This window comes from Nothoprocta perdicaria, unplaced genomic scaffold, assembly GCF_003342845.1.
Source record: "Nothoprocta perdicaria isolate Ctin4 unplaced genomic scaffold, notPer1 scaffold_20, whole genome shotgun sequence".
NCBI classification, from domain to species: Eukaryota; Metazoa; Chordata; class Aves; order Tinamiformes; family Tinamidae; genus Nothoprocta; species Nothoprocta perdicaria.
In genome coordinates, this window is record NW_020455205.1 from 5,758,302 (window position 1) to 5,780,039 (window position 21,738).

Consider the following 21,738-nt stretch of genomic DNA (forward strand, 5'->3'; position numbering starts at 1 on the left):
GCTCATGTCTCATCCAGGAACACTGAAAGTGCTAGCTCAGATTTCATAAACTGTCATAAACATACAAAGAGCTAGGGAGATACAGTAGCCTGCCATGAGCTCAGACACAGGCGAATGAAACACGCTTAAAAACATGGGTTTTTGCTTGTTCAGCAGACTATGTCCCTCCTCTCCTGCAAGTAGTTCCCTGCGCTGCAGAAGTATTTTATCCACCTAACTACAACCCTGTTCAGAAGCTGCTCCAGTCCTGCAGAAACTCCCAGGTAGTAACAGGGGATATGTAGCCTCAGCAGTTGCTAGTGTTAGTTCACGCTAATAAAACAACTTCAAAGGGCATAGCCAACAAGACAGAGTACTGCTGTGGTTATCAATTTTTTAAAGAGGGAATTTCAATGCGAATTTCAAACTCAGAATTATTTAAAAATTTAACACTTTTTTTTTTAATAAAGTAAATTCAGAACCAGTTACCTTGTTCTTCTGATAATCCTTAGGAGGAAAATACTTCAATGAGCTCTGCCAATCACCACACCCAGCTCTGGGACCTCGGCATCTTAATATGACAAATAACAGCTTTCTTGGCTGCCTGGCTTTTGGCACTCTGAGCACATAGCCAAAGGCTGAGGCCCTTGAAACGCTTCCCAGCTTCTGAGACTTGGTCTCTGTCCTCAACACATTTTAATTTCAAGTCAAAACAAGACTTGGAGGCTCTGGGTGGTTTCCAAAGCAGGAGCTCTGCTGCAGAGGCCTAGCACGAGCCATGGTCTGTGGCAAAGCCTCCATCCAGAGAAACACACGGACAGGATCAGGAGGTCCTGCAGATCCCTTCCTTCCCACACCTAGAGGTAGCCTGGGTTTGGAACCTACCAAAGGGAAACTGGTTTGTCTGTTTTATGGGAACTTTGTTCCTTAATGTTAGATCCAATGGTTTCTCTACAAATGTCAACTCTGTAAGTCATGAATATGAACTTGACAGAATTCATAAACGATAAGGAAGGTTTGGCTCCTCTATTGCACCACAAATAACATTCACATGTTAAAAGAAGGCAGTAGTGGACTGCAAAATATGTATCATAACTTCAAGGGTTATCATTAGAAATAAATAATCTTTTCTTTCTGTGTAGATGAGATTTCTGTTTGTCATGAGAAAAAGTTCCAGCACGTCTTACCTTACACTAACCTTTTAAAAATAATTGCAAGCAAGAGTAAAATAGTAGCCTTACCCACCAAAGCAAAGCAACAGGAAAATGAGCAAGAGGAATCACCTGCCTAATTTCACTCGGGGCAACAGCCTAGGAAGCGCCCACAAAGGGAATGGGTTCTGCAGAGCATTTTAGGAGGCTCTTACCTACAAGCCAGCAATACAAGTGCCAGAGAAGCTACTCGTGGGGCCTGCCGGGCTGCGGCAGCTAGAAACAGGCTGGTGCGGCCAGCAAACAGGGGCTGCGGCGCCTGCGGGACCGCGGCACCGGAGCCAGCAGCGCCCGGCACGCCAGGGAAGCAGAGCTGAGGCCACAGCACCGAGGGCCCTTCCCTCTCCAGGCAGCATCTCGCTCGCGGCCTTGCCGAGTAGGCAGCAAAGTTAATTTTGCTGAGGAGTCAACTGACGTGGCACAGAGAAGAGACACCTGTTTATGGCTTCACTCATTAGACAGGATCATCTTTGGGAAGAGTAGTCAAATCTTTGCAGAATAAATCAGCTGCTTTTGTATATTTGTAATGTTTGCACAACCTCCTAATTTCACAACCACATTGAAATAAAGCAGGTGATCTGAGGAGAAGTTTGGGGAAAAGGCAACCATTTTTAGGTATAGATGAAGAGTGCTTTACTATGGCAATTCATTCATTTTCTAACTTTTTTTCTAAGGTATGATCTCAAAGTACTCACGTTTTTACAACTATTACAGCTGCTAACTGGAATGTATAGCAGACATTTTGAAAAGCATGTGCTGTCATTGGTGCTGTAAAGAAATTACATTAGATGTTCTGTAATTACATGAATGTGGTTAAATGATTTTTTCAAAATAAATGAAGTGATGATTAATCTAGAAAACTAAAATCCAACCTGAGGTTTTACTGCCCAATCTTGTATTTCCATCAAGAATTTGATTAAATGAAATGAAAAATCATTAACTAAGCGCCTGTATCTTATTCTAGTCTTGGGGACGTAGCTTCCATTGACTGGTTGGAAACTGCCTGTGTGCCTTTATAAATGACTTGATTATTTTGTGTTTGGAGTCTGGTCACTCACAAGCAGCCAAGCCAAATTTTATCCAACACTGAAAAACAGCAATCTTTCTATACCAATAAATAATACACAAAAATGTAGCCTCAGGATCTCAGGAAGGACATTATTGAAGGCTCCCTTACAAGTAATGCACAGATACACAGAAGGTCGATGAAACTCTTTATTGCTCCGAGTGGCAGTTTCAAGCATTTTGGAGTCAAAGGTACATAATATGTGAAGTGGCACACAATATTATAAAGCACTGGAATAAATATGTGCAGCATAGCTTGTTTAGAGACTGCAACAAGCGGAGTAATTAGCTAAGGTTTGCTCATATACACATCAGTCTATAGTTCCATAATTTGCATATATTTGTCTCTATATAGCCATAACCAAATGTGTTTCTATTGCATATATAAACACACACAGACACACACACACAAAAAAAAAAAAAAAAAAAAAAAAAACCACCAACTGGTTTTATTTCATTGTTTATAACTGCATTATCCCAAAGCTAGAAGCCTGAAACATTGTCCTGGAGTATTTTACAGAAGGAAAGAAAGAAAAACAAAACAAAAAACCTTTCTTGCTAACGACTTCCAAAAGCTGCCTTTTAACTGACGAACTGTACAAAGCTCCAATAACATTGTGATTTTTTGTTTCAGTAGTTTCTCCAGGGATTCATCATTGATGAATTTGTTCTCACCAGAAAAGCTAAATCCTACTCATTTAAAGATAACAGTATCTTCCACTAAAACTGTCTCAATCCAGATATAAAAAAGCATTATCCTGCCAATAGAGAACTGACAACATAATGAATCAACAATGAAACCTTAAGCCAGAAAAGCTTTAAGGTGAATAAGTCTGTTTTGATTATAATTTATTCATGGATCAATCTAAAGGTAATTGAGCGTATTATCAACTAAAAAAGGTGCTTGTTTCCTAATGGCAAGAAGTAGAGGGTATCTCTCATTTTACAGAGCTCTAATCGTTATCGGAGCATTAGCAAGTAGCCCTTAATTGGAATGGAGGTGGATCAGGCTCAGACTAGTGAACAGAAGACTAAGACTTTATGTCTGATTTCTGCACTGGTCTGCTGCCTTATTCCAGGCAAGTCAAGGTGTACGTCTCCATGCCACGGCGAAGGGTTGTTTATTTGGGCTATCTCCTGCTACAGGGCTGCACGCTGTCTACTGTTATAAGACCCAGATTTCATCTGGGACAGGTAGGTATCATCATAAACCAAAAATAAGTACACACAGCACTACTGTACCCACAGCGCTGGAGCGCATCTGAAGTACATCCTGCTGGTATTTGCTAATGAGATGAAGGACAAAAAAGAACACCAGAAAACAGTCATTTTCATAAATGAGATTTTTCAGGGAGTAACTCTCATAAACTAAACTAAGAACTTATATAAGTAATTACGAGAATCACTGGCATGTGGAATTTGGGGTAAATATCATTTATTTATGAGGCAACAAGGTTTAAAAATGCTGTTCCCCCATAGCTGCAGAATTTTTCATGTCAAATGCAATACTGTTATACAATTTCTTTTATATTTGACTATTGCCTCTACACGGAAGTATGAACATTCATTCTGTAAATTCCCCTCACGCACTTTCAACTTGTGAACAATTTTAAGTGCCACACCGTCTCGTCCCTCACATACCTGGAAAGTTTTCAAAAAAGTTCACAAAAGTTTTTTTCAGTCTTCATTCTTTTTCTTGTCTTGTTCTACTGTCTGCAGCAGAAACATCTGCACTTGAAAAATACAAAGTCTGACACGCTGAATTGCTAAAGGAGAGTTAAAATTGCTCTAATGAAACAGTATGGGCTGGATGTAGTACTGATGCATTAAACAAAGGCCCACATACTCTGTGGTTATGTAAATGGCTGGATAATTTTCTCACTTTCTCACATACTTTGCTGTATAAATCACTAGTGGGTTTTAGAAATCAAACACAATGTTGATCTTACACTTCCTTCTCTATAGCTTGTATTTATTAATAGGTTTTTCTCTGATGTTACTTAACCATCAGTGTTCTCTGAAGAAATGACAGAAGAAAGAAGGAGAAAATAAAAAAAAAATCTCAAAATGCCTGGGAAGGACCTCAGTGGTGAACTACCTTCCCAGAGCTACTGGTGGTTGGAGGGGGGCCTCTGGAGATCAGCCGATCCAAACACTCCGCTGAGAGCAGGTCTTGAGCAGGTTGCTCAGGACCGTCTCTGGCCACGTTTCGGAGATGCCCAAGGCAGAGGCTCCACAGTCACCACAACCCTTTCAGCCTGGCAGCTTCACCCTGTTGCCCCTGCACCTCACTGTTCACTTATCTAGTGCATGTGTTGTCAGTTTGGCTACGAGGAAGCTCACAGCTAATGCTACGGAAACGCGAGTGTCCAGAGTCTTGCTAAACATAAACAGCACCCACTGCTCTGCCCTCACCTGCCACGCCAGGTATCTCACCACAGAAAGCTACCAAGCTGGTCAGCCATTATTTCCCCTTCATGAATCCATGTTTTACATTGAAGAGCTGATTTCAGCTTTGTACCAAACAACAGCACTAGTAACAACATCAAAATCTTGTCACAAAGTCATGAAGGTTCATGCTACTTACGGAAAAAAAAAAACAAAATAGTAAAGTCAAAAGCCTAAATCTGTTCCTCTGAAGATGGCAAAAATTAACATATATTAATGTTCATAGATATATAGAAAGAAAATATCGCACAAGTTCTCCTCACTAATCTCAAACCAGTCAACTAATGAAAGACTAAACACGTATGGCAATGAAGGAAGGGAAGCTGCTGATGTTTATTCTTTGAGATATTGTTACCCTTTCACATAGCGAGAGCTCAACCCTCTCCGAGAGCTGCAGCTGCTCCGTGTTGCTCCGGCAGTGCCGCAGCGGCAGCCGCTGCAACGGGAGGGCCCATGGCAGGAAGGGGCATCCCCATGGCATGGGGGTCACCCGTGTCCTGCCTGTGGAAGCAGCTCCTGGGAGCCTCCCGCCAAGGAGGGAGCCGGTGGGACACGGCTCCCTACCCACCTCCACTCAATGGAGGGTTTCCTGGGGCAGCACCAGCCGCGACAGGCCCAAGGCTGCCAGCAAGAACATGCAGGGAATTGGGCCCCTGCACTCACAGTGCTCCCTGCTCTTAGAGCCACCTCACGACTGATATCACTGCCTTCAATGAAAAGGAAATGCTTTCCAAATAAAGGACGGAATTCAGTAATTCCTCAGAGAAAATTTGACTCTGCCTTCTGGTTATTTTGCTGTTTTTCCGTGGAACTGTATTTGCTTTGTAAACAGCGCTGTCTCAATAATCTATAATTACTGCACATGCATTCTTGCTGTAACCCCTGCTCCCCGCGCTGCGTGTGCACCGACCACTGCATTTTGTTATTCAGCTGTTCCATCCGCTCTTTAAACCATGATTATTTAAAGCATGTGAACTAACCCTCAGCCCTGCAGTAATTCTGAGACTAAAGGGAACATTAATGTGTGTTCTAGGAAAACATATTGCTGTGACCTCACCATGAGATATATGGTGCATACTTGAGTGTGGAGCTAAAACCATTATTTGAAATAACAATTACTTCTTCTTTCATCATCTTTCTGCCACAGCCCAAATGTTCTCTACTAGCTCAAAATCATGAACAAATTATTCTTCATATTCCATCTCAAATGTTTGGTTTTTAGCAACTTTAGAGTGAAGGAAAAGATTTTAGGACTATACGTTTACTGTCGCGAGGCAAAAACTTGCATTCTCCAAATGTATCGAAGTCTTCCTATCATGAAATATTCATCAGTAAAACAAAAAAGGAGTTAATCTTTGAAGCAAACTTACACATTTGCAATCAAAAGCCAGGATGACATAGATGATAAGGGAAACGTTACCTTCTGGGGTGAAGAAAGGAAGATCCTGATACACATTACTGTGCTACTTCGCGAACATCTGGCAGTCTGTCACTTATTAGACAACAACATCTTCTCTAAACAGAAGAGACTTGAATTCATCAGGGATTCCTGTAGTACAGTATGTGCTTAACTTAAGTACCTGCTTTCCGTGATTTCCATAGATTATCATATTCATGACACTGCGGAGTGAAGCATTCTTCTCGCTCTAACTAGAACATGCAAAAGAAATTAAAAACACTGGCAGGCACTTTGTCTCCCGTTTGTTGGACAAGTGAGGAAAGGACTTTTCAGCCATTTATGCAGATGAAATTCTGCCAGCTAAATGGCAGCGCAGCAGAGAAGTCGGCACGATATCTATTAATAAACACCAGCCAGGCTCACAAATGAACCTGCGCTCAAACGCTTTTAGGAAAAGAGCATCCGCGGAGCTCTAGTGCTGGAAAAACTTTGTGCCGATAATATTTGGCGGTATGACTCTTGCAGAAGTGCAAATACAGCAGGTTGGTATTCACACGTTCATCTGTGTATATATAGCGCAGTGTATGCACATCCATACATTGCACCTACGTGCTCATGGTATCAATGCAGTCAATTTTATGAAAAGAAATGCAATTGCTAGGCACTTTTAACTGTTGCCTTCTCCAAGCTGGATGGGAATTGAGATGTTCAGTTACCTCACCAAGAAACATCCTCTTAAAAAAAAAAAAAAGAAACACAACCCTAAAATCATCTATTTGTATTTTACCATCCTCTGCTGGGTGAGCGTTTCCTAGGTAGATTGAACTCCAGCAGTGTTATGACTGTCATTTTTTTAAGACCCTTCAAAGAAGTTTCAGAGGTGCTAGGTAGAGGACTACAAGGAAAAATAAACCCTTTTCAACCACTGTTGATTTTTGCATATCCTGTATTTTTGTGTGATTTATCTTTTGCATGGCAGCTCCAGATTTACTACTGATTTGCCTATGCTGCAAGTAGCAAATCATTCCAATGCATTTAGGATTAAACTCCACTACTCTCCAGTAGATTACAGATCACATAACTATACATATATTATTGCACTAACAGATCACTTAAATGCAAACTATCGCTAATAATTCCTAAGTAAACCTTCTGCCACTTCAGATTCATTGTAATCCATCTTTTATATCAGTACTTATCCCCCTTCTGCACAAACTACAATGCTTTTCCTCATTTATCTCTCCTACACAGTAATCCTTCCACCTCTACTTCACTCAATTCTAATTTAAATGTAAAATATTCAGTACAGACAAAAGAGCTCTAGTCAGCTCTTGTGGTTAAGACCAAGGACCATGCCTTTTAGAATCTTGCGACTAGACAATACTGTGATTTTTACCATCACCTCAATACTCTAAAACTCACTGTTGTGCTAACAGTCCTCCTGTGAATACTTTGGGAATTTAATAGTAAGCGTTACCACCTCTATACCCCTCAGAAATCCTGCTTTAGTTGCTGAGATGTGGGAAGTGAAAACATTGAGTCCATTTCTACGTGGAGGTTGGGTGTTCTGTTTTGAGTCGGGCTTTCCAATAGTTTCTCTGAAAACAGGACAAAATTACCGTAATACATGTCACATAATACATGACATTAAAAAAAAAAAAAGTGAATACAGTTAGATTGTAAAATTGGAACTGTCCATTGGAAGTTATGCTGAAGAAGAAAATTGATCATTCAAAGTTAATACTTTTTTACATATCTGGAAAGAAATAAGTAATTATTAAACCACAAAAAATGAATATTATATCAAACTTATCAAATTAATAAAATACCAGTCGTCCACTGCAAGAGCGAAAGCTTCACTGAACTGCTATGAACTGTCACCATCAAGCAGGCAGGAGACATGCAAGTGAAAGAGAAGCTGAGGCAGCAGCAGGGGCGAGCAGCACAGCCAGGCTTCCAAAGCTCCCCAGGCCTCGCCGCATATTCATCTGCCTCTGGAACAGCTGCCGTGAAACATCTTCAGTCTAACAACCCAAGGGCTGTCACATTCCGAAAGAGACATTACAATAGTCATATATTTTAAAACGCTGAATTGATTAGATTTTCACTCAAGTCAATCAGAGGAAGAATTTGCTTTTTAAAAATCTAACATGCAAATCGTTTGACATATAGATCACAGGCACAGCTCTGTACTTTTAAGAACTATCTTGTTTTCAATTGCTATAATAGCTGCAAAATGAGTTCTAAGCATCTTGTTACTACAAGACTTCCCTGATTTGTATGCACAGTTAAGCAGCTTGCAAGTATAAGCAGTCAGTTTTCCTTCTTTGCTATTAAATATAGACCACAAGCACATATTGCTTCAACAGGCCATCCACTTTTTCAGTGGTTATGTGCTCCTTGCATACGAACAACTGAGATTCGAAAGCATTTCCTTTACATATTGCTTTGCACTGGGTACTCATCGAGCTATTTTGTGGGTAGCAGGGATCAGTACGGCATAACTAACCATATCATCCGTATTTATGGCGAAGCCCCCGCCCTGACCCTACAAGCTGCGACTCGTGGCTTAGCATTAAGCACGCACACAATAGCCCTGGCTGAAGCAACATGACTGGATGGGCAGCACCCCCCTCGCTAGCCTTATTTTAAAAAACCCAGTCACATCTTTGCACATTCTGCACCCAAATAGCAACATCCCTTTCCAGGCATGACACATCACAGAAGTCCTACAGGGACTCAAAAACCTGTAGTATTGTAAAACCATACCCTTGTTTAAATAGTAAAGAACAGAATGATTTTTTACGTCTTGACATAATTAATCCAGGTGAAGTTATGCCACGTATTTACAGCAATTCACTTTACAGCTGAAAAAAATGCTATGGCTACTGCAACCATCAGACAAAAATGGAAACAAAATTTTCTCCTTAGCACAGCCTCTCTAAGGTAATGCAGTCTGCAACAAGGCTGCTGCTATAAAGGTCGCAGACGACATAATTTATATTATTATAGGTAATCCATGTCTCTGCGCGTCTGCCTATTCTGCCAGGAGGCTGTGAGTGCTGATGGATGGCGCTCCCGGGCTGAACAAGGCAGCTCCTGAACTGGCACCGTCTTTTGGGAAGCCCCTTCTGCGAGCCGGGACGCAGGCGCAGGAAGCAAACCCTTCCCAGAGGCCGGGTGCAGGGCAATGCCCGGGCTGCAGCCAACTAGGCTGCAGCTACGCGGGGCTGGCACACAGACACTGCTGGGCAGCCCGCAGCTGCACACGAACCCACTGTGCTCTCGCTTGCAACGCTCAGGGTCACCTTCCCGTGCCCGGGGCTGCGGAAAGGGCCCCTGGAGCTGCAGCCCTGCACCCTCAGGCAGCAGCCAGGCGCTGCTGCTCCTGCGTGGGGCTCTCGGCATGCACAGACGGATGCTGCTCTGGGTGAAACCTTCAAAGAGCAAGAGTCTACTAGGAATGCAACGAGGTTTTGTGTCTCTCTCTACTGCTACGCCTATGCTTGCCTGCTTGTAATAGCAGCACTCGACACAGCTCGGTGCTCCCTCGTTTCTGCTAATCCTGTGAGGCTACAGCTAGTGTCGCAGCACAGCTGAGAGCTGCGTGACCAAGCTGCTGCTCGGGGCCGTCACTTGGACCCACACTGTGCCCTCTCCCTCACCTTCAGAGTTCCTGTATTCTTGGACACAGCAGGGGCTTCACCCTGCTCCATGACCAACATGAAGGTGGCTCTGAGCCAACACCTCAGCCATGCTCAGACACTCTCTAAAGGTTCTTCTGCAGCTGCCACCTCAGACTGACACAGACTGTGCTTAAAAATACTTATTTTGAACTTCCTTGATTTCTCTGTTTCTGTTGCACTGTGGATCCCATACTCTTGCTCAGTTCTCCTCCTCCAGAGGCAGCGGGGATGGAGCTCTCAGTCCTTTCCTGCATGTCTGACAGCACACGTCACCGCAGGCTCAGCAGCGCTCTGTCGTGTACCGCAGGGCTGCTGGTCCTCACGTCATAAAACACTCTCTGACAATTGCTGCTCACTTGGTATTTGTACAGTCTTCTGCTTCTAAACCTAAGATCCAAAGCTTTCCCTTACAAACACAACTCCGGTGTGTCCCAGACTGGGTGTTCCCCCATTTAGCTGGTGCCTGCAAAGTCCCGCTGGAGCTGGATCCAGGCCTCGCTCACAGAGGCGCCTCACCAGCCTCGCTGCAGGTGCCATCACGGCTCCTCCATTTACAGGCCCTAGCCTTGCACGGTGGCACATCTTGGTCAGCTCCTTTTTATGGACAAAGATTTCAGGGAATTACAGTGGTTATATTCCTTGTGCGGCTGTGCTCAGCAGTCACCTCAGGAGATTGTTGGGAGCTGAAAGGCTTGGCAAAGGATTGTGAGATGCTTTATGAATCTTACTAATCTTCACACTGACTTACCCATTTTCAGGTGTAGCTCTATCCTGCAGTTTTTACTTTTAGGGGCTAGGTAATAGCCTTTGGGAGGTCAGCAATTATCCCAATGCTCCAGGAGTCAAATGCAATTTCATCTCATTTTATTTCATTTTAGATTTATTGCCCTGGTCATTTCAAGCAGATAGATGAGATTGCAATCATGATCAGCCACAGCTTTTGCTATGCTGGTTGTGCATCTACACAGCTATGGCAGTGATCTCAGCAAGCCCTGTTAGTTCTTCTTGCAGTACTGGTAGTGCGGGTATTCTGCCATAGGTTTGAACTCAAACTGTATTTCTTTCTTTCTGTATCCCCCAACTGATGGTCATGATGCTGGCCATGATATATCAATGATGCTGAGGTAATTATTTTCTTTTAATTATGTATCTAACACACTTGCAAATAGTTGAGTGGAATGGAAATGGAAATTATTTGCCCCAGTTTTGACACACTCTGTTCACTTGATTTAGTTAATTAGTGTATTACCCATATATCTTGGTATTTTAGCCTGTCCAGTTTTTCTTTTTATTACTCTGGTAACTTACATCATCCTGCTGGTGTTTTAATTGTCCCACTGTGTAATGCCAAGCTTATTTGTTTGCCTGCAGTTTTAGATTCCCACAAAATGCCAGGCCAGTCTCGGTTATCTAGCATTTACTGATGTTCAACTGTCTAGCTGGCATTCAACTTCTCTGCTTTTGTGCTGCTGCTCTGCGCTTGAAGCTCATGCTTGTGCAAATGGCACCAGAAGTTTATTTTTGTCCTTCCAGGTACATTAAAGCCAGATATGTGCAGAAGCAATTTTTCTGAGTTGAGGTTTGGTTTTGGAAATGCTGTGATTTTCTGTTTGTTACTGTAAGCATGCTTTGGTGAAACAATATTCTTGCTGGTACAGACCTCATAAGCAAAAAAAAAAAAAAAACACCCAGAAAAGCCCAGTAAGTTCTCCTTCTCTGCAGTTCTCCTTCTCTGTGTTGCACTAATGCACTTGTGTTTACAGCACATCTTCCCTTGCCTCTGCACACATTTTCGTTCCGAGTGGCCAGCGCCTCTGTCTCTGCTGCCCGGTGCCTTGGTTTGCTCGCCAATTTTGCCCGTTAGCTCTGGCTTGGAGCAGGGCTGCTGCAGGAGCTCTCCAGGTGGCTCTGCATTAGTGTTTCAGTTCAGACCAGGAATGTGCTTTTGAAGTGGAACTCCTGATTATCCCCACATACCCTACGTTGGTTTTCACTGAGGAATGCTCTCAGAGCATTTTTTTTGGATGAAATGAAACATGAATGTTTGCTCCAGGAGTGCACCTAAAACGAGCTGCAGCTGCTAACGGGCATTTAGCCCATGAGAGCAGAGCAGGGCTAGGACACAGCCAAAATGCTCTGGACACGTAACTATGTGGACACCAGAGTGCAGCATAAACAATTTCACTCTACAGCTCCATTCCCATTTGTCTGCATTGTTTTTTAATGTCGACATAGGTTCGGAGTGCTCTCATTTCAATCACTGCATCTTTGTCCTACTCTCCCTATAAAATGAATTCATCCATGAGGATGCAAGGGATTCTTGCGCCAGCTGTTTTAGAACATTTAGGAGGGCGGTGGGCTTCTTTTTTTTCCAGACTGTTTATACTTGAATTAAATATCTACCACATTTTAGTGTCATTATGCATACACAGGTATTTTTATATTACATTATCTTACATTATATTATATTGTATTTTGGATACAGGGTAACTCTGGAATGCTTCTAGAAATTCTCAGTGGTTTTCTTTATTTTGGAGCCTTAGATTGTGAGTTTTTTCCCACTGCAAGTTTTATGAATGTCCAAAATAGCTCATTATTATGTTCACCTGTCCATCTTTCCTATTCATTCACTACCATAATCACTGTTTTGTCTTTTTCTTTTTTCCCTCTTTCTATTTTGCGAGACCCTTTCGTCTCTATCTACAGCATTAAATCAGTGGGCCTGGGAACATTCCCAGGCATAGGATGTTATCATCTATCCTAACAAAGTGCTACAACATTTTCCTGCACTGTTCTGCCTTGTGCCCACTGTCCCAGGCAATTCCTGAGCAGAAACTGGAAGCTGACACGTTCCGGGAACATTCCCAGCAGACAGCCTGCCTGCAGCCAACCTGTTCTGGAGCCTTACCCTTTCTGATCACAGGCACTGACTCTTCTGTGCCAGCTGGCCTAATACCAAGGAATATTCCCAGGCACATTTAATTTGGAAGTACAGCCACGTCTCTGTTTTCTCCAGTTTAGTGCCTACAGCTATCTGTTTACTTCAGATGTCGATACCTAGGCAGAGTGAGTGTAATAGTCAAGTTTTATCCCTTTTGCCACAAATGCTATTCTTTGTCAGTTCGGACCTTCTGGAATTAGAGTTTACAAAACTTAATGCATAAGCATAAAAATTAGATGCTAATGTGAAATGAATTATTTTAGATACCAATGCAGTTCTTAACACTGCAAACATCTCTTTTGTGTTTTCTTCAAAAATGGAAAAAATGCAACTTAAAAAAATAGAGATTTTCCAGAATCCAACAGTCTGAAATACATCTTAAAGCTACTCTCAATTTATGTCCATACTGCACAAGTTGTGCCCTTAAAGAATTCCTGTATCCTGGAGTTACTAAACTGAACACCATGTAGCATTCCTTTCAGACCCGGCAATATGCCACTGCAGTTTTAATTAGGAAGCAAAACGATATTAGGATGATATTAAACCTTGTTTCAGAAACTCTCTCTACCAACAGTTCGGTCTATAGACATAAAATCATGATATCTTGACACTATCTTCCTTCCTGAATGAAAGCACAGCTTTCACAAACTACTGATGACGGTTTCTTCTGTGGGAACTCAGTTTATTGCTTATAATTTTCTACCAAATACTCTTCTTTAAAAAAAATTGTTTCGGAGTCTTTCACATCCCCCCAAAAACATGAAACTTATCTCACACACACCAAATACTTGGCAGATCCTAGTGGCAATACTTGGTGTAGATTATCCCAGATGCCTATTCCCTCTCCGTGGGCACAGTAAGTACCTTGAGGATTCTGCACTTAATGTCCTACTTTTTCTGAAAATAACACAAATTGAATAGGCACAGAATAAGTCTGGGCTAAATAAATGGGAACTAATTTTAATTTCCTTTCAGTATTTAATTAAGTTTCTGGAGTCTTCCTCTCAGTGATTCTGTTTCTTTTTTCAGAAGATGAAACAAATGAAATAAAATGGACACTATCTGTATTACCGTTTTCATATTCCTGTCTTCTCCTGTAGAGATTTTATGCCACCTTCGTGGCATAAACTATCCCAGCAGCACTGATTACCCAATGGACACCTCCTATCTCGTGTGGTTCCTGAGCACTCTCATTCTCATCCCTTGCTTTTCCTTGGTAACATTTCAGTATTTTCCTTCCTCAAAAAAAATAAACCCAGCACAGATGCACTCTGCACAGAGAAGGCAAAGCTACGAAATGCCATTCACTCCTCCTGTGAAAGGCAACGGCACTAACCGTGCTTCTGCAGTCCCACGGGAGCTTGTTTCACAGCTCTGGACACGGCCCCAGGACACCTCGGTCACCTAAGGCAGCCGCATGATAGAAATGGTGCTGCTGCAAGGCCAGGCTGCACAAGGAGTGAACACAGCTGTCACCATCCCAGGGCTTTAGCCGGGCTGTGAACTGTGACGGATTTTGTTGTCAAGGCGCTGGAGATCGAAACAAGCACCTGGATTTGCTCTTCTGTTCCTGGGATGGCTCCTGAGGGCTTCTGGTGAAGCATGGAGGTGGGAAGGGAAAAAGAAAGCAGAGGCCATCAGCAAGATGAGGACTCCACGTGAGGTGGAAGACAGGTCTGCCTTTCAACACGAGCTGAACCTTGCAGCCAAACTGCCATGCAGGAAAACATCTGGAATTTGGTCTGGAGAAGGTGAGACGAGCCCTCCTGAGCAGTGTTACAAAAGACCCGCTCACGTTACTGCCACCAAAGGATTCCTGGTACTGCTGCTCCAGCAGGCGCTTTCAGAGGCTTCGCAATGTCATTTATGCTAATGGAAATGGCACACGGGTTGTTTATAGCTTAGTGATAAATTCTTAGTAAAAGTGAAAACGTAGATATATTTATGCTTATGGAGGTTTGTGGGTTTACAGTGAGCTTTCTGGTTTTCAATTTACAAATGGAAATTTTTGAAATGGACACTTCAAAATGTCAGCGGTGCTCAGCATTTGAAAAAGGCTCAGTGGAGTCAATGAAAATGTGCTGCTGAGTCTGGATTAAATTTTTAGTCTGGAATTGAAAAAGATGCCTTTTGGCATATCTTTAATATTTTAAATGAGAGCATAACTATTCAGCAAATAGTAAGTAATGATTAGCATCTGGGACACAATGCTACATGCTGTAATGACAGGTAACAGGAAGACATAAAATTATAACAGATAGGCTCTAGAATTCTACTACTTCAAACTTAACTTCAAGGTCTTGAAGAAAGTACTGTTTCAGTGATATGCTTCTGAGTTTCTCATAAATCCAGATATTCTGTATAAAACAACAAGGTATTTTATAGCTTTTATGTATAAATAAATCAGCAGCTCGGAAGAAATACCATGTAGTAATAGGAAAAAATGCATTAATTATTCCAAGTAGTCAAACAAGAAAGAGACAAAATGATTAATGAAAGAACAGATATACGGCATGACATATCCTGACCAATATATGAGTTATGCAGTGCCTTATATTGGATAGATCCAAATGTGACAATCAAACCTAGAGATGTGGCATAAAATACAAAAGGGAGTTATTTCATTAAAACTTGTCTGCTGACTTGAATGAAGGACAAACAAGGTCTCAGCTAGGTGAGGATTAGAGGCACCATCTTAATAACAGCGAGGGTAGGTGTCCTTAAACATTAGCCATCAGAGCACCCAGGGGCAATCAGCCTGAATGAGACCCCAGGAAATCAATACAATTCTTCGCAGGCCCTTTCAAACTATTAGAGAGGCCCAATGTGCTCCCGAGCAGCAGATTAGAGGCCGGCTGTAATTGCTGCCTGCAATGACCCAAACATGGTTGCAGGGCGCTAACGAGCCCTGTGCAGCAGGAACAGGTCAGCAAAGAGCAGAAACCTCTCTCCTCAGCTCTCACCTGGAGAAACGGTGTGCCCGGTGGCGCTGTGCCAGCCTGTGGCTAGTGGGCAGTGAAACAGAAAGACATTTCAAACTCATTTGTCCATAAAAAACTCAGAAAGTCTGGCTGTGGAAATTCAGCCATCCATCACCTGGATCAAAACTACAGAAGAATACAGAAAAATCTTCAAGGATTTCTTATAGCACTGAAAATAAAAGGAATGGAAAAAGGACAAAACCAGGATCTTAATGTCTAGGCAAAAGGCATTTCAGGAGCCAGTTACTCGATGGGCTCCAGCAGGTTACGTGAGGGCCGTGCTGGGCATGGTGCCCTGGTGGGGAGCAGTGCAGGCCAGGCTGGGCAACCCAGCTGTGAGCACGTTCCCTTTGGGAATGCTGCGAGGCCTCCCAAAGGCTGGCACACGCTCCCGGCCACCCCGGGCTCACCTGGCGATGCTTTTCCAGAAGAGTCCACCCCAGCTTCAAAAGTTCCTCCTTCCCTCTCATCTCACCAACGCCACGTGAAACATCCACCGTGTCTCCAGAAAGGCTTTTCTTACAATCAGGATAAGTTGTCTGCTGTTTTTCTTAAACACCTTTTTTTTCTTTTCAGTGCAACTTGACAGTGTTAGCTGAATTCTCAGTCAACACTGTAAAACTCCCCCCTCTCTCAGCTGATTACAAACTTCAAATATTCGTAAACCACAGAGTTCTTCACCTGTCATGTTTACACGCATCATTTAGACAGGACATATGGACTCTCTGGAGTTTGAGTTTCTTTGGTCCCATAAATCAATCCCATTAGATTCCTGGGACATCTGTGCATGTTACTACACTTAGGGCTCTGTTCAAAGGCCAAATCTGTTTCTAAGACAAGTAAAGAGATGTTGCCTCCCAGAAAATTAACTGAGAAGCCACAAAATCCCCCTTAAAACTAAATCAGGAATTAAACTGACTCTTGAACTATTTAGTTTTTAGTCCAAGACCAACGCCACAGAAATTGTTTTGCACTTGCCTTATGCTTAACACTATGTCCTGCAGACCACTTTGGTATCTAATGTGAAGGCTTTCCCAGCCTGGAAGTTGAAGGGGACAGTGGTTCTTTTAGAGGCACAGAGCCTTTGTGACTAGTACCATAGACAAAATATGAACACATAAACAAAAGCAGGCTTAACTAACTATGCCTACACCTGTAGATACCTAAGAGACATTTCTGATTGTTTCTAAGCCATCTGGATATCTGTATAATATAGGCTGCACTTTTGTATATCTTGTGTAACATGAAGCATTTTACTGGTGCATCATGAACAACAGAATGTTTAGAAGTGGTCCTTAGAAACGCACAATATTGTTAATAAATGAGTTCTCTCACTGGGGTAGATTTCATATCATCAGTTCTCAGACTAGTAATTATAGCTTCCATTTTGAAAGGCACAACCTTGCTTTCACGGCTGCCATTTGCATCAAAATCTACACTTACCAAACGAGGGAGAAGAGTTTTGCACGCACAGAGTAATCGCTGGCACGTTTGCTAGTGCCTAAATCGCTGGCAATCCGCCGCTCGCCACGGCTGACCCAGGGCTTTATGCGCCGGGAAGCCCGAGGTAGCCATGGCTGCTACGTCAAATCCCACAAACTGCAGAACCCCTAAAATCCCCAAACTCTGTGAGCTTCACCTGCCCATGAAAAATCCCTTCAGCTGTGAAAGCTGTTACAGAACTGAATTTGGGAAGGGGGTAAAGAGGGACTGACAGAGAGATGGTAAGAGGAGAGCCAGGGACTGATTTGCTCTCAATGAATATGAAGAAGCTGATCTCTGCCATTGAGGAAAATTCTTGCGCGGGCGAGCGCTGACTGATTGCGATGAGGAATGCTTTATCACCGAGATCCAGGCACCCTTTCATATGGTGATTATTATTCCTGTCATGACCCTCTGGTCATCAAGCCACAGTGTCTTTTGTCATGAAACAACTATCCAATAAGGAATAATCTAGGAATAAGCCTGCAGCATAATATATTCTACTTGCCTATGCACACAGCAGGAGTAGGAAAATCTTCTTTCTATGAGCTATTACCTGCTCTAATCCACTTTGGAAAACAGCAGTATTTCCTTAATTTTGTAAAGCACGGAAACATATTTTTCACAGGGCACAGCAACCTGGACAGCTCAGCCCAGAGCTGCAAGGAAACCTGAAAGCTCTCACAGGTAGTGACAAATAGGCCAGCATTGTCACCAAACCCACGGCAGCACAGAAACTGCCAAACATTTCCATTAAGGTTCGACAGGGACACGTTAAGGCTCAATTATGCACCAGTTTGCCTCTCATTTTAATTTTTTTATAGTCTTCTGCAAGGCCAAGGTCTTGCCTACATCCTGATGCTATTCTTGGAGCGATAGCTTTGACAAACAGATATATGTTGCACAAAGTCTCAAGGAATGGCATGGGCCACCTAGCAGCACTAGCTCTCTTTTATTCCTATAAACTAGATCAACATGAAACTCTTCAGAAGAGATTTTTGTCACCTAAAATGTCTTAACAACATGACTGTCCATGTTAGAACTATCCAACTCGGCAGTTCAGCAGAATAGGTGCCAGCTTCCTGGTACAACTTCCCGCTGTTCGGAATCGGCGCGCTGGGAAAGGGGCTCCCCCTGCACAGGCACAGCTGGGGAGCTAACGCAGCCGGGGCTGACACCCCTGCTCCAGCCGCAGGCTCGAGAAGCCAGGCCTGGCCACACAGGACAATCCTGCCCCTTTTCTTTCCAATCCTTATTTATTCTTATTTTCATTCTTACTGCTTGCAGAAACCATCTACCAAATGGACTGTTCTGAATGGTTTTCTCCAACTAGCAAGCTAACACATACAACAATATGTATACAATGGTGCAGAATAAAAAATTAATGGTGTTGGAGAACGATGATGCACAGAGACATTATGTGTGACACTGGGGAGGAAGTAGGGGTAAGTGTGCATGGTTAATATGAAAAGATGTCAAAAAAAATGAAGCATAATAATAGTGCAATTTATCCTTGCTAAACGTACTGCGCTGTGCTATAATTAAATATGAAAACCTAAATTTATCTCTATGTTCGGCTGTCATTAACTTAACAGGGAGTGCACATGTTCTAATCTAATGGCTGATTTTTTTTCTCCATGTGTAGCATATTAAAATGTATATTAGCCTCAAGGTGCATAAACACAAAATAATAGACCAAAGGTTTTGGCCTGTGGAGAAAAAAATCCATGCTCAAAGGCCGTCAAGTAGCTGGTGATGCAGGGGAGACACTCACTTAGCCTCATTAAGCCAAAGCTCTCTTTTGCTTGTCTTTTGTTCTGCATGACAGCAGCCTCTTTGTTGTATAATAATTCATTCCAAGTTCGTTCCAAGCTACCGAAACTGGTGAACTGTGGCCATTTTAATGAGCAGGATTGGTGGTATGCATAATCTGGAAGCCACGTGGACCAGGCAATCACAGAGCACCGCAGCCAGCAAAATGAGATACTGTCGAAATCACAAATTTGTCAAGTTGTTTTTGGACAGGGTATTATAATAAGCACTAAAATATGCATCTTATTACTCTGCATCTGCCAGTCAAGGATCACTGTAATGAATGCATGCTGCAGGGTATGACCAGGCCGGCTTCCTAAGTAAAACAAACTGCAGAGTACAAAAAAAGAATTATGTATTTTTGGCAGTGTCTGGATTTCTTTTTTTTAATCTTTTGCATCAGGAAGGGGATTTTCCTGGCTTGATGTCCGCTGCCAGCAGTGAGCGCACTAAACCCGCCACAGCCCGGGAGTTAACAGGAACACAGTGTTTCTTAATGGCCACGTTTCCCGGCTGTGAATTCCAAACTTAAAACCTGACGCTTAAAGAAAATTCAGCATACAGTACCTATAAAACCCACAAAGATTAAACCACTTTAAATCCACTTTAATAATCCTAGTTCCTTTTGTTTTACCCATTTCTACTGCAAATGGCTTTGCCGTCAGGGAAGATGCATTTTATGTAACAACCTGTGGTTTCAGTAAGCAGCAGCACTGTAGATAATCACAACATAACCCTCCATAATAGACCAGTTAGGAGGAAAACGTCATGTTAGCAAGGTGGTATTTCACAAAGCAGCTAGGGCAGGGCTTGCCCATAATCGCTCCTGGCTTGCGAGCGCTTGCGAGACGGCAGCCAGGGAGACCCTCGCTGCCTCTGGGGCAGGGGACAGACAGACCCTCCAAAGGACAAAAGGATCAGTGTTCTGAGTTGACTGCAGTGCTGCTTCAGACCTGCTTCAGCAGAGCCCTGCTTAGTTATTTAATTTGTATTAGCTTCATTTTAATCACATACAGCAACAGTCCCTGGACGTGCCAAGGCAGAGTCCCTTCAGCATCCTATGCGAGATCAGTCCCTGGGCAAAGCCTGGCTGGCATGGACAGGGACCAGGCAGCCTCGAGGCTCGGGTGTTCCGCCCTGCTCTTCCTCAGAGCCAGTCCTGGGAATGGGGGGAGATGGTTTCTTCACCCACCTTCACAGCTGCCTCCAGGTTATTCTTACTGCAGTCTCTGAAGCCAGAGGTGGTCCCTATTTCTGGGCACAGCCAGGGATGCTGCTAGTCCTGCCCGCTCTGTGCGATGGCAAGCCTGGCTTTACCAGCCTGTGTGGGACAGGCTTCTCAGCCCCAACAACAGTTTACAAGAAGCATTTCCAAACACGAGGGGTGAAAACCGCTGCTTAGTGAAGTCAAGCCAAAACGTGCTGCATGGGTTATGTGGCACTATTACATGGTTGGGAGTTGCAGATATATTTAATAGAAGAGCTCATTTAATATATTAGACGAAATTTCCACAGTTTTCTATTTTTTTTCCTCTGCCATATAAACAGCAATTTAGATTTGACTGCTATCAAGTTATAATTCAGCACGTTTGTACTGATGACAAGACTCATCTTCTAGTAAGAATATTTGAAAAAATGCTCTTTTTAGCTTTAATGAGAAGTCCATGCATTCAGAGAACTAAACAGGCAGTTGGCTAATGTTAAGATGAGAAGAATTTTCTATGAAGCCCATGCACCAGAGTTTTCAATATTCACAGTATTTACATGCCTGCTCGAGCAAAACACCTACTACAGAAATGCTTTTCTCAGGTATAGTCTCAGCATGTCCCTTACCACACACTCCTAACAGTTCAGGAGGTTTAGCTCTGAGCCATTTGTTTCACTTCTTGAACATTGACGAAATATCCTTACATATTTATTTCTTCCTATGAACCCCTACCTGACAACCGAATATACTTATTATTATTATTACACTTAATCTTATTATTAATGTTTAGCTATCTGGATGTATGCAGGTCACTGTGTTAAGTACGATTTTTATAGCTTACATTAGGTATAATTCTATGAAGAAACCTACTCTATTACTTCTCTTAGGAGTAGCTGACCAGCAGTATTTCTTGTACATAATTACTTGAGCTCTTGAGAGTAAAATCAGTGAGCAACTAATGAAAGATTCCTGTAATAAATGGCCAGGATAAGACAGTGACTACACAAAGGGGACCAAATTGCACCTATGGGATACTGCACCTTGTCTAGATCCTGAATGAGAACAGACTCCTGTTTATCATTGAGCTTCATACATCTGCCTGAAAAACTCAGGAATGTTGTCTTCCATCAGTTATGTTAATTTTTGTCATGTAGAGACCAGAATAACTGTGGGCTGTGAGAGCAGGCCTCACATCTCAACCATCTGCCTGGTGGCATCACGCCCTGGCCCTCGGTCCTGTCCTAAACCCACACCAAGCTAAGTGTGCCTTTATGCAAGTTCTTCTGTGAGGAATTCAGCGGGAAAGCAGTGCAGTGTCATCACTACCTTGCCATTCTCTCATCTTGGTGCCTGTATTTGCAAGCTAAGATTATAGCTGGGACAAGCTGAGAAGGTTTATTGCAAGCATTTAATGGAAAGGAGATTCAGAGTTGATTTTAATGACTGTCATTTAAGCCAAGGCTTCAAATGCCTCTCACAAAGTCTTCTCACAGAAAAAAAAAAAAAAAAAAAAAAAAAAAAAAAAAA

At 42.7% G+C, this 21,738-nt stretch overlaps 1 protein-coding gene across 1 annotated transcript in view; it reads right to left on the reverse strand.

Annotated features, from left to right (window-relative positions):
* The window catches only part of DPYD (dihydropyrimidine dehydrogenase), a 277,603-nt gene that overhangs the window by 14,051 nt on the left and 241,814 nt on the right, over nucleotides 1–21,738 (reverse strand). The window lies entirely within an intron of this gene.